This window comes from Terrapene carolina, unplaced genomic scaffold (assembly GCF_002925995.2).
Source record: "Terrapene carolina triunguis isolate 2854851 unplaced genomic scaffold, T_m_triunguis-2.0 Scaffold35098, whole genome shotgun sequence".
Classification (NCBI taxonomy): domain Eukaryota; kingdom Metazoa; phylum Chordata; order Testudines; family Emydidae; genus Terrapene; species Terrapene triunguis.
The window spans coordinates 4,857,257-4,883,546 of record NW_020699449.1 but is presented as its reverse complement, the minus strand read 5'-3'; positions in this window follow the sequence as shown (position 1 = coordinate 4,883,546).

Below are 26,290 nucleotides of genomic sequence, written 5' to 3'. Positions count from 1 at the left end.
GGAACAAGTGTAGCGATCTTACTGTGCCAGCACTGGATGCTTTTCTGATATCCCACTTGAGGGATCCATGCGGCAGAGTTTTGTAACCAATAAAGAGGCTGCAGGTGTTTTATTAATAGCACTTAATATATTTATTAATATTTTATCTGTAGGCAAGGTCCTGTATGAAATGCAGAGGATGATACAGTCCCTGCCCTAAGAAGCTTATCTACTTTGGACCGACACAGGACAGCAGAGAGAAATATGAGCGATGGTGAAATCTCTGAGGAACATAGATTACCCCTCTTCTCTATTCTCCCCCCCCCACACACACATAGGTAATGTGATGTACATTTGCGGTAGACACACCAGTATTAACAGGCTTTATGGAGCAGTGTATTTTGAAGAGGGATCTGGATGAGGCTAAGGGGGTGCAACTTTGGAGGGAGAATGGGTTTAGGGTGGCATGGGAGGGTGCAAAATGGGAGTGGCGGAAAGAAGCAAAAGGGCTGGTGGTAAAATGGGCAGTGAGGGAGGAATACAGGGGTCACTGGGTATAGGAAATGTTGGCAGGAGCAGAATTGTGATGAGCCTTTATGAGGAGGAGGGAAAGGTTTCTAAATGTGATAGGCTAGGCTAGGAAAAGTCAGTGAAATGATTTTAATGCTAGGTAGCATAGCCCTGGAGGGAGAGAAGAAGGTGGAGAGAGAAAATTGTTTTCTGGGGAATTTGGAGAATATAGAACATTCTGATTGCTGGCTAAATTCCTTATTTGCTGTGCAGGACCAAAAAAATCCAGATGAAGCCCCTGTTGTGCAATATTTCATTTTTTTAAAAATCTGTTTTAGAATTCACATAAACATTTCAGTTAAATCAAGAATAAGATGAATCAACAGTTGAAGTGAAGGAGTAGATTGCCAGAAGTGTACACTTAACTTCCTGCTGCCCTTTCTGTGATTGGGAACATACATTATTGTATGGACAAGTGGCTGGTTATGCACTTCACTAATCATTTGTGTGTGCAGGTATCTAAGTTGTGAACACAGCACTGGTAGTTGCACACACAAAACTAGCCGCACCGCACCTGCCTTTTTTTTTTACACACTTGCACACATACTGTTCTGAAGATCTTGCTCTAAATATATCGAAAGCTTTGTATATAACTACAGCTGCACAAGGTCCAAATCTTATTCCAAATTCAAATGCAAAAGCAAGCACCTCCTCAAGAAAACAATGCCATCTCTCTGACAGCTGTCAAAACCCAAGACTTTTCAAATATTGAAAGTACACCTACTACCCTTCTGTCAAGAAAAAAAAATCTGCTTCTATAAAAATTCCAAATGATTTCCATCGTTCTCACGATCCCTCGGATTCCTCTGGGATAGGAAAATGAACAATACAGAACCTCTTGGAGCTGTCCCAGAGTTTCAGCTATGCACTTGACTCAGTGTCAGAAATTCACTTGTATAGATGCGTGTGTGTTGTGGAGGGAAAGAGATGGCAGATGAGCAGATATGATGTGTGGTGACAGGCCTGTGCTTTGAAGGGAGCACCATGTGTACTAAACACTATTTATTTTTTTTATAGCTTTCAGACCAGGAGAAAATTTTGTGATAAAACTAAAATGTTATTGTCTGTGTATTTTATCACTGGAGTGCCTCAAGGCCCTAACAGAGCTCATGTCTCCTTTGTTCTACACACTGTATGTACATATTTTAAGAGAGTCCTTTTCCCTGCAGAGCTCGTAGTCTAAATAAGCGAGATGGCAAAGGATGGGCGAAAGGAAGGAGTTTCTCCATTTTACAAATAGGGGACTGAATCAAATAGAGATTAAGGGTGGGATCCATGGAGGGACTTAGGCATTGTGCACCACTGAGCATCATAGCACCTAACTTTTAATTGCCTGGAAAATCATAGGAACAACACTATCTACAATGCTGAGCTAGGTGCCTAGGCTCCCTGTAAATTACTGGGGGGAGAGAGAAATCTTAGAATATGATCCACAGCAGCAAGTACACTAGATGTGGAACCTCCTAAGATAGCCAATGAGAGATGCTGATGAGACAGGTGTCTTAAACCCTGCCCCTCTCATGGAGCTAGGTGCCTCCCTGCAGACCTGCCTTGGGTGCCTATCTCTGCTAGTGATCCGCAAGCAGGAATCCACTACCTAGAGTCACACCGCTTGGGCACTTAAGCTGCTGCTTGTGGGAATGAGTTCACTGCCTGCCTCACTCTGCAGAAAATGGCTGGAGGAGGTGGTGGTGGTGCCTACCTTATAACTTTTTGCCCAGTGGTCGGGCACTTGCCTGGAAGGTGGGAAACCCAGGTTCAATTCCACCTTCTCTGCCTGCAGCATGAGAGAGGATTTGAACAGGGATCTCCTGCCTCTCAGGAGAGTGGGCTGACCACTGGGATATGGGATGTTCTGACATGGGGGCTTCCTTGTCTCTCCAGTTGAAGCTATTCCACTATGGATAAATAGTGAAAAAGTGGTGCGGGGAGGGGGGGTAGGCTGGACCCAGGCTTGCTCACCTCCCAGGTGGGTGCCCTAACAACTGGACTGTAGAGTCATATCCCTTCAGTCTCTGTGACCCAGTGACTTATTTCAGTATTTATCTACAGTGGAACAGTCATTGAGCGAGGGGGGGGGGGCGGGAAGAATGACTCTATAGTCCGGTGGTTGGGGCACCCACCTTGGAGATGGGAGAGCCTGGGTCTGTCCTCCTTCTCCACTCATTCTTTCATTGTTTGATCTTCTTCTTCTGAAGTATCAGGGATGGCCATGATAGGAGATGGGACATTGAACAGGGTGGGCCAGTGCTCTGAGGTGGCACTGAACATTCTCTCTCTCTCTCAAGTGCTTGGCTGTCTGAGCTCACAAGCTCAGGGTCTAACTGACTGCCATGGGTGGGGTTGGGAAGGAATTTTTCCCTAGGTCAGGTTGGCAGTAACCTTGGGGTTTTTCCACATTCCTCTGAAGCACATGGGTGCAAGTCTCTTGCCAAGGTTATTTGGGTAGATCTCACTTAATCATTTCCCTGCCACTGAGGAAGCCTTGGGCATTGGTGTACCTTGGTCCCTCCTATTCTCTGCCCATGACCCACAATAATCTAGGCTCCTGCGGGCTGTAATACTTTGGTCTCGTTTCTGTTGTTGGATTTATAGGGCAATTGCTGGGTGGTGCTGGTGGTCTGTGATATAGAGGAGGTCAGACTGGATAATCTGGTGGTCTCTTCTGGCCTTAAACTCCATGACTTGATGGCTAGCTGGAAATGTAACCCAAAACTCCTGGGGCCCAGACCAGGGCCTTAAAATATAAGATTGTCCTTCCAAAATCCCTTTTGTATTCAAACAGTATTTCCAAATTTTATTGATTTGCATACATTTGAATACATGGGCCTCAGTCCTGTAATCCTTATACTGGAGAAAGTCCAATGCACTGTAATTAAGAGCTGTGCACACTGGCCAATGTCCAGAGCATTGGCACTTCTAGATGTACACCATTGCTCTAGGGTTGCCAGGTGTCCGGTTTTCGACCAGAATGTCCGGTTAAAAAGGGACCCTGGTGGCTCCGGTCAGCACCGCTGACTGGGCCGTTAAAAGTCTGGTTGGCATAGGGCTGGGAGGCTCCCTATCTGGCTCCATGTGGCTCCCTGAAAGTTGCACCATGTCCCTTGGGTCCTAGGCAGAGGGACAGCCATGGGCACTCTGTGCACTGCTCCTGCCTTGCCCTAAGCACCGGCTCTGCAGCTCCTATTAGCTGGGAACTGCGGCCAATGGGAGCTGTGGGGGCGGTGCCCGCAGGTGGAGGCAGCGCATAAAGCCACCAGGCTGTGCCTCCGCCTAGGAGATGAAGGACATGGCGCAGCTTACGGGGAGCCCCCCGAGATAAGTGCTGCCTGGAGCCTGCACTCTGAACCACCCCCGCACCCCTGCCTCAGCCCAAGCCCCCTCCCGCACCCAAACTCCCTCCTGGAGCCCGTACCTCCAACCCCCTTTCCCAGTTCAAAACCCCCTCCCGCACTCTAACCCCCTTGGCCCCAGCCTGGAGCCCCCTCCTGCACCCCAAACCTTTCATCCCCAGCCTCACCCTAGAGCCTGCACCCCCAGCCAGAGCCCTCACCCCTCTCTGAACCCCAACCCCCTGCCCCAGCCTGGATCCCCCTCCTACACCCTGAACCCCTCATTTCTGGCCCCACCCTGGAGCCCACACCCCCATCCCAGAGCCCACCCCCTCCTACACCCCAACTCCTTGTCTCTCAGCCCGGAGCCCCTTCCCACATTCTGAACCCCTCAGCCCCAGCCCGGAGCCTCCTCCTGCATCCCAAACCCCTCATCCCTAGCCCCAATCCAGAGCCCGTACCCCCTGCAACACCCGTACCCCCTGCACCCAAACCCTCTACCCCAGCCCGGTGAAAATGAGCGAGTGAGTGCGGATGGGGGAGAGCAAGCGACAGAGGGAGGGTGGATGGAGTGAGTGTGGGGCAGAGCCTTGGAGAAGGGGCAGGGGATGGGACCTCGGAGAAGGGGTGGGGCAGGGGGTGGGGCAAGGGTATTCAGTTTTGTGCAATTAGAAAGTTGGCAACCCTACATGGTTCTGATTTTTAAAAAGGGATCATAACTATGAGCACCAAGTATTTGAAACCACTTAGGTGCCGAATTAGCTGACTTGTGGGTGAAATCAGAGAGGGGAATCTAAATGGGTTCACATTTGTATTCACATCTACATCTGGGTGCAAAACTGCCTCTCCAATGTTAGAGACTGTTGCTGAAAATCTGGCCCTATATATCGTGCTCCATAAAGCTCCAGTTCAGGAAGTATCCTCTAACTTCTATCCCCCGGGTATGGAAAAGTTACCGCTGAGTTCAAGGGTTTGGGTGAGGCCCTGAAACTTGTGGATACTTTCGCTAACATCAGCTTAGTTGACTGTGGAAGTTTTGGCTCTCACAGTGCACTGGAAACCTATGGTGTTTGTGGCCAGTATGGAAGGAGGGCATAATTACTACTTATCACCAGGCAGCAATAGCGGAACAGGGAAGCTGGAGCTCCTGGGCACTTATCCCTTTTCCTCTGCCTTTGTTTTTTTTATCTTTTTAGATTGTAAGCTCTTAAAGGTAGGGGATGTCTCTATCAATATGTCTGCAGAGCACCTGTTTAACAATGGATGCTACTTCAATAGAACTAATGAGGCATTATATACATGGTCATATTACATACATACACAAAATAATGCAAATGCCAAGTAGGGAAAAAAAATCAAAAACAAAACAAGGCATAAAATAAAAGAGAGAAAAAGGAGAACCAAGAAGTGGCTTATCGGTGTAACTCTGAGTACATAGAAACAGGGAATGTCATTTATTGTGTTTCTACTATGCCTACCACAATAGGACCCAACATGGTTCCCTTTAGGCATTACTGCAATATAAATATTTGTTAGTACCGCTCAGTTGTTACTCAGTGCTCAGTTTTTGATAAGGAAAAGATGGACAAGTCTGAGGATTTGAGACTAACCTAGATGAGAACATCAGTTAAAGGTTTTTTAGAACATTTAATGGTAATTTTTGCAAAAGATCACAACCTTTTATTGTAACTGACAGTGATAACTTGGCAAAAAAGAAGGGGGCATGCAATGATTCATTTTTTAAAATTTCCTCACTAAGGGATAAAGATACAATGATCCCTTGCTTTGCGTGATGTATTCTGTTTATGTATAGCTCCAAGGTTTGATTCTTAAGGGTACTCAGCACTCTCAACTCCCTCTCAAGTCAATGGGAGTTAAAGGCGCGCAGCATCTTTTTAGGATCAGGCTTTAGTCTTCAGTCACACCTGTTAAGTTTTGCTGTGCAAGTATAATCAGTTCAAAGCTCTGAAGAGACTATCTCTTCTCTTCCCCCACCCCCTGCCACTGCTCAGCATGGATTCATGTCACTTCCATTTGCTTATTCATATAGATGAACCTTAACAACAGCAACAGAAGAGAAAAGGGAAAAAAAAGGCTCTAATCACTCAAGGAATGCAGGCAATTAATTGGAGGCTGCATACCTGGCAGGAGACAGTTTCCACAATAAAATCAGAGTCTGAGGCTGTGAGATCCTAGGTGGCTAAACTAGAGTAAATTGTGTTGCTGGTGCAAACTAAGGTCAGGGACCATGATACAACAGCATATGCATGACGTGCACAAAGAGTGTGTGGACAAGTATGGAATATAGACTGCAGGAAAAATTTCAAATATTGAGGGTGATGAGGGAATTGGAATGGAGGAAACCTGGGAGATTCTTTAGTGCATCAGTCTTAAAACCAGAGACAGATTCCTGCAGAATGTGTGATAACTACCCCTCACACACACACACACACACACACACACACACACACACACTCCTGCTGTGACCTCTCAAATTTGTACATTTCCAGCCCCCCCCCACCCCCGCCCACACCTCTTGAGCTCCTGCTCCCACTCTACTGCCAACGAGAAAGGGAAGAGGCTTCCTACCAGCAGCTATTGCTGTTGGAAGGAGGATGATCTTCTATTTCCCTCGCTTAGACCTAACTGCTGGTGGGATTGTGTGTGTTTGTGGAAAAATCTTCATTCGTCCTTCCCCAAAGAAGACAATCTTCAGTGCAGTCAATCAAGCAGCTACCATGGTTGCTAACCTAAGCTGTTCAAAGAGTTGCTTTACCAACAACTCTTGGATGCCTGTGCCTTTGCATGGTGCTAAAGTACAGTCTTTCTGGACTAATGTTTATCAGGTAATCTCAGAAGGAATTGCTCCATCCCCAGAATTGGGAGTTTGAGAAAAGATGATCAAAACTTCTTGGACTTGGTTCTCATGAGAGCTCAATATGTAGAAACTGGGTCAAACAATCCAAAGAAAGGATGACTTACCTTACTTGCTGAAATATTTACTTAAAGAAATATGGAGCAGTATGGACGTATAGAGAATGCGGGCGCTGATGTCTGACAAACTATGGAGTGCGTCTAAAAACAGACTGCCAAGTTGATGCCTACTCTAGATCTTCAGTCTGGTTTAAAGAAAATGCAAATATTGACTGTTAGGGCTCTAAGATTCAAGATAATTTTTTTTAAATGGATCCCTAAAATGTAGTTCCTAAATCCATATTTATGCACCTAAATACATTTGGCTGATTTTTCAAAGATGATGTTCACCCAAAAAACTGCCACTGATTTCAATGAAAAATGTGATAGCGCAGCACTTGTGAAAATCATACCTCTTATTTAGGTGCCTAAAATTAGAATCAGAGCCAAATTTTAGGCACCCATTTATTTAAAATCTTAACCTAATTGGAATGTTAGCAGACTTGTGAGCTTGATCGTATCACATCTCTGTCAATGGCTAACGTGGTGATTTGAGTATTGTGTCAGTGGCTGGTAGGTTTCCAAGTACATCTGGAATAAAGATCTCAAAATTTTGATTGGATGTATTCCTGGAGATTATGTATCACATGCCATAATCTTTAATTAAAGATTAATCTATAATTCCTGGAGACTCCAGGACAATCCTGGAGGGTTGGCAACCCTACCTGGAGCATGTGTGGCAGGGGAAAGGGGGCGTGGCCTCCTGGGCCCATAGTGATTGGTCCATCCCCGTTGGCCCAGTGCAGGGTTGGAACACCCCATCACAGGCTGGACAAAGATCCAGAGAGATTTTTATTTTATAAAAAGCGATTCAGCCACTCTCACTTCTGAGGTGTAATACCTGCCTACAGTAAATGAAAGTAGGATTTTGTTTAACACAGCCTTCGAGAAGGGATGAACACATTTTTTTTTTTTTCAATGCCAATGCAGTTGGTCCCTAGGCACTTCTCAAACACATTGACCCTATTGGATTTCAGACTGAACTGCTCTGAACCAAGTCTGATATTGATGGAACTGCAAAGTGACTTCTTGTAGACCGGGCATGATATTTCCCAGCAACGACACGTGTCTGGCCAGGAGTTCACATTAAGGGTAGCTTTCTGAAAATACACTGAGGGGGAGAGAAAAATCTCTTTTCTCTACAATGATCTTCACTTTAAAAACATTAAAATAGCTTTTTGTTAAAGTCACACATGTTTTAAAGCCCAGTTCATAGATTCCAAGGCCAGAAGGGACCATTGTGATGATCTAGTCTGTCCTCCTTCATAACACAGGCTACAGAACTGGCTATCGCTGGCTATAGTACTTCCATAAAGTAATTCCTAGTGCAGATCTTTTAGAAAAAAAATCCACTCTTGATTTTAAAATTGTCAGTGATGGAGAATGCACTACGATCCTTGGTAAGTTGTTGCAATGTCACCAAATATAAAATAAGTTAAGGGCCCAATTCTGCCACCTTGATTACTATTGAGAAGCAGCTTACCTTGTATTTCGTTTAATTGAAGTCAGTGGAAGTAATTGCAGAGTAAGTGCTCCTCAGCATGAGTCAAGGTGGCAGAATTGTGTCCTTAATTAATAACTGTGTTTTACTTTATAGATGATGATTTTGCCGTTTTTCATGAGAGGTTGCATGATCTTAACTCAAATGTCATTTTAGTAGTTTTTGACCAATCCTACTGGTACAAGGTTACGCTCAAGAATGCCACCTTGAAAGTTACAATCAAATAAAGAGAAAAGAGGTGAAACAAATATTAACACAGCTATCCCCCTTCCCCCCCCCCAAATGAAAATACATTCCATTAAAGCTAATTTGCCCAAACTATGAGCTAAATTGTCGCCTGTCAGGAAACTCTGAGAGTTTGCTTTAGATTGCTTTATTTGGATATGTATTAAGGAGGTGTGCGTGTGGAAGTCTTCTCTGCTAGTGGCTGCTGTCCCAACCTTCCCCTTAGGGAGGAGTTTGAGACCATAAGATGGGACAGCAAGTAAGTTAATTCTGAGAGCATCCGCTTTTCATTGATTTCCACCCCTCCCCCAATGATGCTGTGTGTGTGTAATTGCAGGGAAAGGGGGAGAATAGGTCCATTTTTTAGTGCTCAAAAATAACAACCAATGATGTGACTTGAAAGTGACATTCCCCAGAGATCCCTGGCATCTGACACCTGACTCAACTACAGAGCCCAGTCTCCACAGAGGGGCCCGTGTGAAGTTGGGGAGTGATGCCATAAGCCAACACTTCTCCTTTTCAGCACTTCCAGGATTTACCAGGTGCTTGTCTTTTCCACCCATTTCAGTGAAGGGAACCATATGGTTCTATTTTAGCTGCAATCTGAAAACTTGCAGAGTCAGACCGTACAACAACAGCTTAAATTGCCTGGGATTCCATCTTTAGACATTATGGTCAAAGAGGTCTACCTGACCTGACGTATGTAAAAACGTTTGTGATTACTGTCTTATGTGGTGGTGTGGGGAGGAGGCAGGAGTGAATGATGTGGCTACTGTATAAAAAATTCCAGACCAGCTCCGCTCATGACCTGCCAAACAGACAGGATTTATTAATGCTCATATTTTTTCACTCTGTGCAAATCCTATAATATAAAATATGGAGATCCTTGCCATCCAATTTGTAAAAGTAAGGATAATAAAAAATGGTATTTGCTCATTCAAGATCAGACTTTGATTTTATGGCACATCATCCTTTTCTCTTTCTAAGTAAATCACCCTCATTATTAGCTTTGTAAATGAAGCTCTAAATAAGCCATTTAAGGTTTTTTTTGTCTATTAGACAGGACAACAGATTAGAAATCGAATGCCACCTGGGGTTGGAATGTGTTAGATTTCCATGCTAATGCCTTATGCATGTTTTATGCCATAGATTAGCTGTTAATGTGGTCATTGATCATCTTGTGTCATATGTGCTACATGGCCTACGCCTTTCTAGAATGGCCTGGTGCTTTAGTTGGTTTTTGATCTCATTTCCAAATTTGAATTCAGAATCCAGATCCAGGCTTTTCCTTATGTGGTAAAGGAGGTCAGGTTTGTTTTTCTAGTGAATCAGATCAATTTTCTAACTCTGTTGGCTTTCTATATCTGGTGTAAAAAAACAAGGCTCAATATAGTCAATGTTGAAAATGGAGAAAATTAGACCAAAGTCAAGGTCTTGTTTTTTATTTACTTAGCTGATTTGTACAATAAATCTATCCAAAAACTCTAGGCATTTGTGGCTATGTTAGAGTATGAAAACTGAGGGATAAGTATCCAGACTGCAAACCAAAGCCAAACTCATCCCATAATAAAAGTTGTCCTTTTACACAACCCAGTTCTCTCCTCTGACTATCCCATACCCTTCAGTTCACCCTGGGCAAAGCTCAGGAAAACAGATGAACCTGCCAGTATGCCAGGAAGTTCAACAAATGCCAGAGAGTCTCGGAGGGACTCATTTCCAACATCAAGGTGCCCTACCGCTTGCATATTCCCTTTTAAACTAGTAGGCTTCTACCTGGAACACTCACTGCTGTAGGACTGTGGGCTTGAGTTTATCATCCTTAACCGGACAAGTAGTTGTTACCCATGCAAAAAGTCCCAGTGAAGTCAACGAAAGCTACTTGCATGATCAAGATCTGCAGGCCAGGTCTTCCTTTCTTTTTCTTTTTTCTTTTCTTCTGGATGGAGTTTTGAATTCATTTGTGGGACTTCAGAGGATTGTGTATCAAATTGCCAAAAAGTAGGTCAAAGTACCACAAGTGTAACTAGACAGGTCAGTCAGTGGGACACCAGTTGCTCTAGAAAATCAAAGTTGTATGCTTAAACTGCTGTTGTGATAAGGTGATTCTATCTGACTTCTTGGTATGTTGTCATGACTTTATCATACATAACAGCAGAATAAAACTCTTATCACTGCAAGTATATGAGAAATGTACTATTTGTGTATGCTGTACATTTTGAAAGTACTGTATGCAGATGTAGTGGGGGTACTGAATAACTAGCCAATTGCCTTAGATAACTAAATATGATTTGCAGGTAGAGAACATTATATTAATATTCAAGGTTTCTTGTAGTAATTATAAAGAATAATGCAGATACTGAGGTAACCAATCTATTTATCTGAGATAAAGCTGGCAAGTTGTTCAGTGCCACCACTGTATATTTCAGTTTAAGATATACCTATAGCCATGCCCATATTCCAACATATGAAAAATCCAATCAAATAAAATAAAGGACAATAGAAAAACAGAAGATCTTACAACCCCCCTGTCCTTTTGCATAGACCATAATAAAATGGGACAAAATAGTAAACTGCCTATTATTACATAATTGTTTTTGTATGTATTTTTTTTAATATTCAGGGATTTTAAAGGTTTTGGAGGGGGTGCTGTAAAGCAAGTTTGCCAACTTATAACATTTTATACATGGTTTTCCATTAATTTTTATTCACAGAAGAATTCTAAAGTCCAGATTGATGTGAACGGCAACACGATGACTGTCTACATTTTGAAAACTTCCTCTTTAAAAGAAATGTAAACTTTTGTAAAGTGAGGTAGCACTGGATTTAGAAAGTGTTTGCCGGCTTTTTAAAATTCATTTTCTAGCAAAGAATAAAATTAGCATTCTAAAAAAGTGAATTTAGTTGGTTGTAAAGTAACAAGATAGAGTAGCCAAAATATGTACGACAGACTGAGAACCAAAAATGGGTATGAAAGAATGTGGTTAAATGTCAAAGGCAGTGGTGTGCTGGGAAAGGAAGAAAGCCAACTAAGTGTTAGGAAGTTTGCACATGCTCAGCAGCAAAACATGGCATTTTTTTGGTGTAGGGCTCATTAACGTTACACTGACTGGAGGCCTCATGCCTTCATAAAGTGACAGTTGGGAACATTTAATTTGACAAGTTCCACCCATTTGTTTTGAGTGATTTTGCACCTCTGATACTTCATTTATCTGTGAAATTCAGTCAAATAGCTTATGTCAGTTGGATTTGGATCAGTGCAAGCCTTCCTTTTGTCTTTAGTGGGCATTGGACCAAGCCCTGTTTGCACATCAGACATGCAAAACCACAAGCTTTCACATTTTTGTTTCAAAGCCACTCTCTCTCTCCCCCTCCCCAAATGAGTCCATGGTTTTGCTTGCGGATGTGCATTTTGGTGCTGGATAATTTGGCCATTTTTCTTCGAAATAATTCCACCAAATTAGACATATTTTCAAGATAATGAGGCAATCTTTCATTTTCCCCCCCCCAAATTTAAAAAGAGATATTAAGTTTGGGGTGTTTTCCATTGTGTTGCAAATCTTCTAATGTAGCCCTGTTCTCTCCAGTTAACAGGAGCTCCACCCTGCTCTTTTTGGAAGTAAATGTGAATTTGTCCACTGATTTTAAACTGGAGCAGGATTAGGCCCTAACTGGTCAAGATGTGAAGTCACACCCCCTTGGAAGGACACAAGGAGGTTCCTAAGAGAAGCATAGGAAATGGAACTCAGGCAACTATTCCTTATTTATAACAACCAGAATAGGATGCCAAGAACACCACTGTGTCTTGCCAATGAAGTTAGATGAGAGTTAATTTGTAGTTTGCGCTGTTAAAGTTGGCAGAAATAAAGTGACGTTGATGGTCCACTTCTATGACATTTCCAGTGACTGCCTGAATAGTAAAGCTGCCAGCTGTGTACTATACTTACTTGCCGATCTTCTCTTTGTGCTGCAAGTTGGGGTACAGCTGTCTGCAACATATTGAGCGCCACAATCATCGGAACTACACAAAGGAGCAGAAAACTGAGTGTCAGAGCTGTGTTGCTGAAACAGCAAACAGCTACAGAGGCAATGGGAGAAGGAACTGGGGACTCGGTGCCAGGATACAAAAAATTTAAAAACCTATGCATTATTCAGGACAGAGAACGGTTGCAGGCCCGTGGCAATAAGTTGAGCAATTAACTGATTAACTTCTAATGCTGCTCCAAAAGATCTACTCTAGGCTGTCTTCCTTTCAAGCATCTTAGTAAAAGTCTGCAGCTTTGTCTTGAAAAGGGCATGCCCACGATGCCAGTGACAGAGCTGTCGCTGTTTGGTTCTTCTGTTGGGTAAGTAACAATTCTTTTGCTTTTCTTGTCTCCTGTATTTCTGCATCTTCCTCAGTAATATCTGTAAGAGCTATACTTCAACTGAAGTGCCATTCTTCTCATAGAAATCTCCCATAGAAAGTCTGGATAAGTGGGGATTATTTGACCAAATTTCCTTTTATATTTCCCATGCTCACTCACTGCCAACAAAATGCACACAGCTATAGAAATGTTTGTCAGGTTCTAGTGCTATACAGCTGGTTCCATACAGATGAGATGGAGAAGAGTGTACTAAGCTTTTCTACTCTAAGTCATAAGGGATTTCACTCATGTTAGACACAGTTTTACCTCTGTCAGACATCACTCTGCTCTTTCCCACTCTTTCTTGCTGTTGTTATATTTGAGACCATAACTTCTGAACCATGAAACTGAGAATGGAAACTGTTTATTTTAAGTTCACATTACTTCAGGAGCCTCCTCTGATATTTAAGGTTGAAGTTGTTCACAGATATTTTTTCCCCTTGGAAATTTTGAGCCTCTCTTGATCCCCTGTTGATTGCTGTATTTCCCTCTCCTCTTACTTCCCCTTATTCTCAACAGCTTTTCATTGTTTGGCAATCCTTTCTCTTCAATGCCCATTAACTTTGCTCCCTGTGTTGGCCAGAAGGATTACTAGATAGAATAACTGATGGACAATCTTTTCAGCTTTCCTTGTCCTCCACAACACTTACAGCCTATGCTGACACAGGATTTGAGACTGATTCCTCTGTAACCAGCACTGTAACATCAGCCCCATCATATGGGGTAAAATCTTATTCCACCTGTAAGCCTTGGCAGGGTGAGAGAAAGGTAGAGTTTGCATGCTAAAAACTGCAGCAATGCTTGCTTGATAATGTTTCTACTGTAGCCTCAATACCGTGGCCATCACCATAGCTCTCTTTCATTTACTACTTTGTTTACCATGAGATTCGTTTGGTAAAGATGGCAGGCTGGAGTGGCTTAATTTCTTTCTTTATTACAGTGTCTACCAAGTCAGCAGCCTCCATTTCAATCTGCATCAGGGATGGAAGCGGAGCACGGCTAGAATGTACTTCACGCTCATGATCCTAGGTCACCATGGCCCATATAGGGTTGTTCCAGCTAGCAGAATTTAAAGAAATTATTCCAACTAGAAATCTTGTGGTTGTGGTAGTCAGTAACACCAAGATTGGTGAGGGTGTAATGCCACCTCTCCTTAGCACCGCTTTGGTGTACCTGATAATTCAGCTCTCTATGCCTCCTGCATCGTGCATCCATGAGGCATTGTAGAGAGCAGGATACCATGCACAATACCATTAAATATATATTTGGATTTAAATTGCACAGATCCTAAAACTGGTACAACTTCCATCGCCTATCCCAACCCTCTCTGTGTGATATCACAGTTGGTAGTTCATGCAGAAATAGCAAATTTTTATTTGCTAAGAATTCCTGTACAGTTCAGGTTTAAAACAATGAAGGGCCAAATTCTCTCTCACAAAATATCTTGAACTCCACAGGAGTTCCAGGCTGAAATCAGGAGCATTTTGGCTATTATGTAATATAAATATAAATGTCTTTAAGTGAGAAGTACAAATTGGGTGTAAACGTTATTTCTAAAGTGGTTAACGGAAAATGTCTTATATAGATATCAATTATGCTATGGCTAAAAGTCAATTAAATAGTAATTGCAGGATAAAATAATGGATTTACCTTAGGTAAAGTTGGAATCTTATTTGAAACCTTTCCCATTATTACAGCAGCCTTGATGTATTAAATTAATTTATATAATTGTATTCATTATATATAATGTTTCCAGTTCAGTGATGAATATACAAATAAGACTATACAAAATCAGACTATAAAATATAGGAGAAGCTATAGCTAAAACCAAATTTGTTCCATTTTTTTAATGTAATGTTTTATATGAACTGGTTCATTCTCCTTTGTTTACTGTTAGTTCATTTTCCCCTTAATTAAATAACAATTTCAGCTTTGAAAAATGAACAATGATCTAGATCAGGGATTTTTTTCCCGTAAGGGCCAAATCTGTTTATAGTGAAGTCATTGGAAATGGTATTTCCTGTTGAGTGCACAGGGACCAGAATTTAGCTCAAATTCATGGCTAAACTGTGATTTTTATTTATTTTTACTCCTATTGAGTAGCTCCTTGTTTTATTTCAATAGAACTATCTGAAGGGTGGAGTTCTACTCAGTATGAGTAAGGATGATTCAATATGGCTCTTGGAGAGAAACAATGAAGTTAACTATGCTTCATGCCTCAATATGCTCTTCATATTTGTTACGTTAGATCACATGGCAAGGATGCCACTAGCAATTTGACGTGTACACATGCTAACCTGTCCATTGCTATTCTGCAGTATACCTCAATACTGTCATCCTTAACTTGTCAATGACATAATTTCCCAAAGAAGACATATTAGTAGCCAACACTTTGAGACCCAAGGATGCAAATCAAAACACACAAATCCGTGTTAAGGCAGGTAAAGTAGTGGTCTGACTTTCAGAGGAACCAAGTACTCACAACTGTTTGACTTCAGTAGGAGTTGTGGGTGTTTTAGTATCTTTGAAAATCAGTTCACGTTTTTGTAGGTGCCTGCAGTGAGTCCAAGTGGGTGGACTCCAGTACCATCATGGAACTCATTGCTGGATTGAGTCTATATATGCATGTAACTGCCTAAGTTTAAGCATTTGGGGAACTTTGTTTGGGAATCTTCAATTACAGGAATATATATATATATATATATTTTTGTGGGGCACTGAAGACACTTAATTCTAGAAAAAATACTTAAGCTCTGTTTAAGAAACAAAATCTATTGACCAAACTAGGATAATCGCAAATGCAAATAAACCTCTGCTGGCATCTATATCATTCATGAAACGCTAGTGCTGGAAAATAATAAAACAGTAGGAACTAAATCATGCCTCCCTGCGGAAATATCTGGTTAGCAGCTGGAAACTGCAAAGCTGATCTCATGGAGCTTCCAATTTATTATCCCCCCCCAGGTGGAGAAAGTTTGTGGGTCTGAAGAGTGCCAAGATGTATAGTCTCCCAACCTGTGGATCCTGGGGAACCCTATGGAAGAACAGTGATATTTCCGGCCCTTACGGGGTCATCCCTCCATGCTGTTCCTCTGAGGTGCCCTCTTCACATACAGCATGGCTCGTGAAGGTGCTGTTTGTGTTACCACTGGCCATACACATTATGCCTACCCAGACTTCCCCCTCTGAGGCAAGTGGAGGCATAGAGACTCAGTTAATGTTGCTTAATGTTGCCTGAGATATAGTTATCTGCTTGGATAAACACCACCATGGGAAGGAAAAAGGGCACAGAAAATGGGTATTCCCCCTCTTCCCCATTCCATGGAGCGAGATTCTCACTGAGAACCCAAGGAGATGCTTCTATGGGATTTCAGGTGGAGGTGAAGGCAGTGCCACAGAGCAGGCACTCTCCTCTTCCATATCGTGCTAGTGAGATTTTCACCATTAGATTCCCAGCCAGCATGACTGCTTATATGTAGCTCATCTTTAGTCCAACTTAAGGGGTAGTGATAACTTGTTTCAAACAAGCTAATTAGCTCGGCTGAGGTGGTCACCTGCCATTATATTGGAGCTATTTCATTTTTGAATTACTGCACTACAACAGTCCTGTTCAGGTTTTAAAAACCCAAACTAACAAGGTTTTCTGGGTGTGGAGCAGCGTAATTCACGATTCGATTTATTAGTTCACTGAGCAGTACCAGCAAACCAGACCAAAAAAGAAGGCAAGCAAAGGAGATAGGTCACTAGGTATTATCTCACTTCTGTGACTTTATGTCAGACACCAGGTTCATAGACACGCTCCCCAGTAAGCAAAAGTTTTTTAAAAAAGGAAGTTCAGTTTCCAAATATTGGTGAGTTGGTAGAGAGACCAACACATGGGAAAATGAATTCAGAATCCTAATGAGGATAAGTAAAGCTTTAGAGAAACACTACATTATCCATTACTGTCTAACAAACGTGTTGCATTGCATTCAGAAAATAGTCAAGCTACAATAAGCACTGAGATTTGACAAACATGAAATACACTTTTTTGCCACCTTCCAAACGTGGGCAGAGCTAAGCAATCCTCACACAGATGTTCAGCTATTCCATTTAATCAAAACCAGATTAAACTAAAAACTTAGTTTAGTTAGATTAATTTGGGCTGCAGGTAGCTTTGTTGTGATGATGTAACACAGCTGAACACACTATTCAAAGAGAGGATTTATCATTGTCCTTAATAGTGCCAAGTATCAGGGGGTAGCCGTGTTAGTCTGTATCTACAAAAACAACAAGGGGTCTGGTGGCACCTTAAAGACTAACAGATTTATTTGGGCATAAGCTTTCGTGGGTAAAAACCTCACTTCTTCAGATGCACTTAATAGTGCCATTATAGAAATTTTCATATCATGCTCTGACTGCTTCTTAACTTTGTATCTTGCTTGCTAATTGATGTGGTGCGTTCCAGAGAGATGTCATCTCTGAGCTGACTTCAACACCATGGTTGGAGGGGCTGGTAATGAGCCCCACCAATTAAATTACCCTTCCTTTTTTTAAACAAATACCTTTTGTGGCAAATGCCTTGTGCTCTCCCTTCTCTCTGTCAGCACAATGGAGAGAGCAGGATGGGATGGAGGACCGCAGCCCCAGTGCAAACCTCCACCCCACAGACCCCGGGGGAGAGCTGAGTCAGAGGGAATGATGACTTGGCCAGCCTGTGATTTTGAGGAGACAGCAAGTAGAGGCCTATGGCCAAGCACGGACCGGGGAGCTTACAAGCTGATGAAGGGAGTGAAAGGGAGAGCAAGGGGGACACTGACCCAGTGAGAGTGTGGGGAATAGGGAGCAGAGCAGAACGGGGACTGCCTGCTCATGTTCAGGAGGCAGGGTGGAGGAGCGGTGGAGTTACAGCAAAGGAGCTCTTGGGAGGCAGAATGTATTGATTGGGGAAGGGGACAGCTCCAGCTTTTTTTAGTAGATTGTATTTGGGAAATCAGATTTTTTTGGGTGGGGGGAGGCAAACAGGCTGAAATATTGGGGGACTGAGAGGTAGGAGTGTGGTATCAAATTGCCAGTCCCAATCCAAACCTGACAACTTATTCTGGGAAGCAGCCACCTTTTGTGCAAGATAATTTTCAATGAATTCATAATTCATAAATGTGTGCTAATGGCCTACACTGTTTTTTTCATTATTTTGCCCCTGTCTACGTTGAACTGTATCTCCTACCATGCTTATCCAGTTACCTAGTTGTGTCCCCCCCTTCTGGCGTTCCTTACGGAGGGCCAAACTTTGCTTTCTGTTACATCTATTAATGTCAGTGGGTTTGCTTGGGTGTAACTGATGGCAGAATGTGGGTCCATCCCCTCCAGACTTGACTAACTGAATTTTGTATTAGAGAGACAAGGTGGGTTAGGTAATATCTTTATTTATTAACAACCTGGGAGAGTGAGATCTGAAGAAGAGCTTTGTGTGGCTCGAAAGCTTGTCTCTCTCACCAACAGCAGTTGGTCCATGATATTCCCTCACCCACCTTGTGTCTCTAATATCCTGGGACTGACATGGCTACAACTACACAGAATGTTGTATTGTCAGCAAATATTGCTCCCCTCCGTTATTCACCCCTAGCTCCCTCTGCCAGGCTGTTAATAGATATGCTGAAAAACAATGGGCCAGATACATCCACTGAGTTGAATGGAGTTACACCAGAGATTAATTTGATCCTGTGGTTCTCAGTTCAAGTGATCCATGAGCATAACCTTCTATCTTTCAAGAATCTTTCTCAGCTATAGCATCGCTGAGCAAGGATTTAGAGCTAGTTTCTACAAATCATTCTGACTGGTTACTTGCTAAGGTAGGGGAAGCGTGACAGCTCTGACGAAATACTTCTGTGGATAAAACGCATCGAGGGATGTAGCCAAAACCATCCTTCCAAATTGAATCAGTGTTTGTCAGAGGCCGTAACCCTTTTTGTTAATTCCGCTCTGGTTGCTAGAATGCAATGAAAAAATGACAGAGCCAAACAGTAGCCTAAAAACCTACCAAAAATCCAACATCAAAACAATGTGAGGATGTTAAGTGGCATCTTGTGTCCAGAAGAGTGAGTTTTGCTGTGGAAATGGACCAAAACTGTCTGAGCCAGCTCAGATTAAGGTTGGGAATTTCAGATACAACTCTAAAATAAACTGTTTCAGTGGTGGTTTGAATTTTACCCCACTACTCTCACATAGAGTTGTGCAGATAGCAAAATAACTATGTTGCAACAAATGCTCTTTGATAGTTCTCCTCACAGTGGCATGTGTTGAGCTAGAGGATGCCAAACATCCACACAGCCTAGGAACAGTACCATTTAACATGATAGGGCTCTCCAGCGCTGTGTCCTACCAAAACCCCAAATCATATGATGATCTCTTGGTAAAAGCTTCAGTAGGCTCACAAGATTTGAGTAGAGCTGATTGAAAAATAGAATTCTGTCCCTGGAAAATTCTGATGTTTAGATATTTGTTTTTGTCCTAAATAGGGCTGAAAGTCAAAATATGAAAACTTTTCATCCAACAAAAAGGTCTGAAAATTTTTGATTTGGAAATGTCAAAATGTTTCGTTTTGACACTTTCAATGGAAGCAAACTTTTGACATTCCAAAATAAAAACATTTCATTTCAACTGGCATTAATCTGTGTGCCTCATGTAAGTTTTAGTGTCAAGTAGGGCTGGTTGGAAAAATTCTGATGCAACTATTTTTGTCAAAATCTGCCAATTCATTGAAATATAAACATTTCATGGAGGTGGTTTGATTTAGACCAAAGTTTGACAGAATCCAGCTATGCAGAGTTGAAATGCTGACAGCAAAAGATTATCTTGGGATAACTCATAGGAATACCAATTTGCTATGTAATGGGGTGGAAATATAGCTGTCTCGTGTTGGGATTATTGGTGATCACTATCAATAGATTGCTTGATTAAAGGTTATGTGAAACATACAGTTTTTGGAATTTCACATGAAAATTTTTTTCACCGGTCAGTTTAGGATGAATTTGCATCTGTCAAAGGTCGATTTTATTTGCATTTTTCAGTTAAATGCCTATTTTCACATTACAAAAGATGCACATTTTATTTTCAATGTGCTAGATGCAATAGCCATCTGTCTGAGAAATGGGTCCATTTTTGCCCATTTTCACATAGAAATAAGCCTGTTTTGTTTTGATCAAAAACTGACAGTTTTTCACTGGGCAAATGTGGATTGGCCTGTTTACGCTAAAAAAACTCACTTCCCTTGGTGCAATTTTCTGCAAAAACAGACCATTTTCAACCTCTTAGTGAAATGGGAAAAACTTGATTCAACATACTTCTGCATTTTGTTACAAATATTTTATATACATTTAATCTTGCCTCGATTTACATGAAAAAGCTAAGTAGTGTCTTTATGCCAGGGTGAGAAGCACATTAAAAAAAAAATCTATTGACAGATACACAGTCAATGTATATTGAAATGCTGAGGTGCTCTATTCTTTACTGACTTGCTGTATGCATTACAAAGGCAGCATGCTTTGCAGGGATCTAATCAAACTGGCCTGGATTCATTTCCCTTTTCAACTGACTCCACAAGTGACTGTAAACGCACACTAATTTTCCATCATTTTCTCAGCATCCTATTTGTACCCAGCTGTGCTTTTGCTTTGGTGGAATATGACTGTGGTGCTTTGCTGCTCTAGCCCAACTCAGAAGAAAAATTATAAAATATAAGTGAGTGGATTTTTTTTCTGACAGGTCGCAAAATCTGGTCTGACAGCTTAAAAAAATGTGAGTTGCAGAACAAACTGAAATGACAACACAGGCGACGAGACAGAAAACACAGAAGCGCAGCATGTTTAGTTTACTTTTTTTTACAGCTTTTGTCTCTCCTGTTCATTTGTAACATCCCTGCTGCTGTGCCTGGGATTCATGCAGAGTGGAGTGTCCTAGACACTAAAAAATTCAGACAGTGTCCAGCGTCCAAATGAGGGACAATGATGATTCCACTTTGCTGGGAGATGTCAGCCGGAAATGCGCACACACTTCCAAGGATAGGTTGGTGTGTGACAGTGAAAGGGGAAAAGCTATGGCACAGACCACATAGAGCATCCCAGCATGCAGTGCCAGCAGGCAGCTCCTGGCTATGTTCCCTTTTGCTGGCATAAAAGCTTTCCTACTGGAGCTCTAGCAAGTCTAAATATTTCATGCATCCACTGTAACAAAAAGTTGCAGGAGGAGAGTTGGCTTGAAGATATTTATACTGCTCTGCGTTTACTAATTAAACTTTCTTCCCCTTCTCTCCCCCCTCCACCTCTCTCTGCAATTGGGAAATCCTGTATTGCCTGGTAAAGTAGGTGCAGAGACGGTTCTGATGTCACCTCTATTAGTATCAAAGGGCACTCACTGTTTTGTGAGTGGCTCAGATGTAAATCAATAGGACAATAAAGTGAATCTAAGGGCTTGTCTACACTACCACTTAAGTCAATGTAAGTTATGTTTCTCAGGGGTGTGAAAAAACCACCCCCATAAGCAATGTAACTTACATAGACTTAATGTGGTGTCTACCCTGGGCTATATGGGTGGGAGATGCTCTCCCACCAACATAGTTGCCGCCTCTCGTTGAGGTGGATTAATTAAGTCGACGGGAGAGTGTGCTCCCATTGACGCATTGCATCTTCCCCAGACGTGCTACATTGACACCGCTGCATCGATCGCAGTGGCGCTGATTGAGCGTGATAGTGAAGACTAGCCCTCAGGATACGTCTACACTGCAAAAACAAACACCCACAGCAGTGAGTCTCAGAGTTCCAGGTCTACAGCCTTGGGTTCACATGGCTAAAGATAGCTGTGTAAACATTCCTGGTCTGGCTGGAGCTTGGAATCTGAAACCTACCCCATTCCCTGAGTTTCAGAACCCGAGCTGGACCATGTAGCATGAGTTCAAGTTGTTTATAAAGTGTGTGTGTGTGTGTGTGTGTGTGTGTGTGTGTGTGAGAGAGAGAGAGAGATAAATAAAAAAGGACTGGGACTTGGGAGACTTGGTTCAGTTCTCCAGCACTTAGCACGATGTGGCCCTGATCCTGGTTGGGGCCTCTAGACAATAATGTAACATAATTAATAATAATTGTAATAAGTGTGTGCACAATTCAAGCACATCCGGGTCTTTCTGCAGGCCCTTCTGATTGGGCCGCTCTCTCTCCCATGTCGCCTTTTCACTTGCTCCAATCCACTCTTCTAAATAAAGCTGAGTATGGGGCCAGCTAAAGGCTGGTGTAGGCTGAGGTGTAGCAAGTAAGGCAGCATGCTGCCTGTAGCCCTGAAACCGTCTGACAGATGCTGCAACAGGACCCAAGCCACAATTGCTAGATTCCTCCAAGAGAGGAAGCCGGCAGCTAGACAGGAAAGGATAGTGATCAGAAGCCATACATAAATATGCCCACCTGGCATGCACTCCTGCCTCATCAGTAGCTCAGAAATGTCCAGGGTAGCCCTAAGGGGGGGGGGGGGGGGGATAGGAGAAGCTAAGGTTCACAAGTCATAGCTTGCTTACCCATTCTCTCCCCATATTATCTGTGGAAAGAGTGAGGAACAAGGCTTGAAATGTGCCCTGGCCCCTCCCAGCCTGAGGAATATGCCTATCAGCACACATGAAAAATTCCTGCCCTGCCTTACCCCAGTAGCCAGGCCTATGTGACTTCCCTTGGCCCATCATCACCCCCCCCCACACACAATCCTTTCCATCTCCCCCGAACAAAACTTTACCTAATGTTTCCAACCATGCAAAAATCAAAAAGACTATATATAATATAAACAGATGCATTCTGGATCTACCTCAACATGAATAAATAGCTTTCCCATACCTAATATGATTTTAACATCCGGTAGCTCTAGATCAGGGGTTCTCAGACTTTTGTACTGGTGACCCCTTTCACACAGAAAGCGTCTGAGTGCGACCCCCCCCGCCCCTTATACATTAAAAACACTTTTTAAGATATTTAACACCATTATAAATGCTGGAGGCAAAGCGAGGTTTGGGGTGGAGGCTGACAGCTCATGACCCCCCCGTGTAATAACCTCGTGACCCCAGTTTGAGAACCCCTGCTCTAGACCTTGCAAGGTTAGAAACAGATGCAGCATGTTTCATGTGTGTGCGTGTGTTTGTGTGTGTGCACACACATGCACTCTCTCTGTAATTGGATTGGATAATACATTTATCCTGGCCTGTTTGGGTACAATTCTACAGTCCCATCCATGAAAATAGTTTATATTTATTATTTGTTGTGCACTGATAGTATCCTAAGTGCTGTGCAGAGTGAAGGGTAAAAATTAACTCTTGGTCTCGTGGTAGTGAAAATTCAATAGAATATTGCTGGAACAAAGCTGTACAAGCTGTATTTACAGAGCACCCACCAGCAGGAGAAACAGGCATGCACAAGAGAAACAATAAAGTGGATCTGGAGATGGGAAGGAACAAGGAGATGGAAGAAGCTGTGAGCAGGGAAGAAGAAAGAGTTGAGGACGTAGGCCTCAGTCCTGATTCCATTTTGGTCATAGTGGAGAGGAACTAAATAAATATGAATGGAAGATGAGAAGCCAGGAGTAGGAGAAACATACAAATCCTTAATTCCTAATCTTCAGGGAAAATAATTATCATGCAGCATCCACATTATTTCCTTATCTGATTATCCAAAACCAAACAGAATCTCATTTTCTGGTTAGAACAATCAAGACTAAATTTTCCCTAGTTAACGTATATACTTCATTTAAAGCCTGTTATTAAGTCTTTGAATGCAGTATGCCTGAACACTTGCTTTGATGGCTTTTCTCTGGTTAGGCATGCAGGAGTGTGAGTTTGGCTTCCCAGCAATACAAATTGTTTTCACTATTACTATAACATAATTAATTTCTTGTTCTCCCAATTAATTAATATCCCTGCTCTGAATAAGTATATTATTGTGCTGTTAATATAAGGAGGATACTTAACTGAAAGTTCAAGTGTAACACCATGACAATTACAAGCGTGAGATCCAGATTGGAAAAATGAGATACTTAGCAGTTCCGCAGCACTTCTCTCTTCACTAGACTGAATGTCTTCATGGCAAGAGCAAACTGATCAATCTCTAAAATGAGAGTCTATTGAAAAACATCTGAGCATACTAGGCAACCTCCCCATAACTTGAATAGCCCAGTGCTTCGTGGCTTTATTTTGTGGACTACTTCTAGCAAAAGCAGAATGGCAGGAATCTGATCAAATTTTTAATATGGGTCTGACCTCTGCAGGCTGTATCTTTAGCAGGGAACAGGAACGCCTTCCTTGTGTAACGCTGATAGACCCCGGTCGTCCGTGGGCAGGATTGAACCTGGGACCTCTGGAGCTTAGTGCATGAGCCTCTACTGCAGGGATCGGCAACATTTGGCATGTGGCTCGCCAGGGTGCTTACCCTGGCGGGCCGGGCTGGTTTGTTTACCTGCCGCATCTGCAGGTTCGGCCGGTCACGGCTCCCACTGGCTGCGGTTTGCCGTCCCAGGCCAATGGGGGCTGAGGGAAGCAGCATGGGTCGAGGGATGTGCTGGCCACTGCTTCCCGCCGCTCCCATTGGCCTGGAGCGGTGAACTGTGGCCAGTGGGAGCCATGATCGGCTGAACCTGTGGATGTGGTAGGTAAACAAACCGTCCCGTCCCGCCAGGGTGCTTACCCTGGCGAGCCGCGTGCCAAAGGTTGCCGATCCCTGCTCTACTGCATGAGCTAAAAGCTAACTGGCTCTTAGCTAAGGCTGTAGAGCAGACTCATTTAACTCTCTCTAAGTGGTCTCAGTGCCACTAGATGGGACAGAACACCGCACCCAGAAGGTGTGTGGATTACACTTGCATCGGTGTCTCTTTCATGAGGAAGGCATTGATATGTTTCCGGCTTATTCCCAAGCATCCTGTTAGGCCTGACTTTCCAGAGCTTCTCTGATGGGATCAAACTCAAACCACTATTAGCTTATGAATGGTAATACACATCTGTCACATGGCACTTTTCTAAGTCAACTGCAACAGTATTTTGCAAAGGGGAAGTTATCAGCATTATTCCCCATGTACAAATGGGGAAACTAAGGCACAGGGAGATGAAGGGACTTGCCCAAGGTCATGCAGAAGGTAGTCTCAGAGCTGGGAATAGAACCTAGGCTGCTTGACTCCCACTCAGGTGTCCTATCCCCCAGATCACTCTGGGGCTCTTTGGAAGCCCTATTTTGCTAACACATAAGTAACTTTAGGCACATACTCCATTTGTCTAATTCTCGAGGTCAGGTTCCACAATTTCTTTTTCCTTCTAAATGTGATATACATGCAATCAAAGTTATTAGAATGTATTCATTAATGACCAAATGGATGTGGGGTGAGGAATGAAGACCCCTTTATTGTCCTCTGTAAGGAGAGAGAAGCTTTGACATAGGTATTAGTCAGGATTCTAGCTGAAGGATGGGTGTGTGAGGTACATCCCGATTTTAAGAACTGGAAGCCAAATCCAAAGTAGTGAAGTGTGTGGAATGCTCCCAGTCTGTCTAGTCAGATGACTTCTCTGTGACAATCGAAAGAATAGCAGCAGTAAAATTTGAATTGTTGGCCAGTTTGCATAAAAAGCATATTGGCTTCTGCACTCCCTGCAGATCCTACTAAAACCCCCTGGGGTTTTATTTGTGACTATTATAGACACCACATGAAAGTAAAGATATGATAATGAAGTGCTCTTGTTCCGGTTAAGGTTATAAAAGAGTTGCCTTCAATATTGACAATAGTCGCTGACTATCAACCAAAGTAAGTATATCCCCACATCAGTGAGCAGCTTTAGCAGGTGAGGAAGGATGATCTAGTGGCTTGAGTGCTAGTCTCGGCAGTGGGAGAAGCAGATCCAATTTCTGGTGTTACTACAGGTCATCCATGTGACAGTGAGCAAGTTTCTCTGTGCCTGAATTCCTTATCTGTAAAATGGGGATAATAGTGCTTCTCTCTGTCACAGGAGTGTTCTGGGGGGAAATGCACTAACGATTGTGATGTGTGCAGATAATGGAGGGGCTATATAAATACCTTTGATAGAAAGAGAGCACATGAAGGTGATCTTGTATGCTAATGGCACTCCCTCCCTTACTTTCATCCTAGTACTCCCATGCAAGATGGGCCCACAGCATTTGATCTCACCCAGTTTTAGGGAAGGGGACTTCCTGAATTTCATGCTGGTGACAAAGATCACAGCCCCTCCTCCTTCAGCTTGTAGTGTACGACAGAGGTGCTAACTCTGTGGGTGCTCTGGGGCTCAAGCACCCACTGAAAAAAAA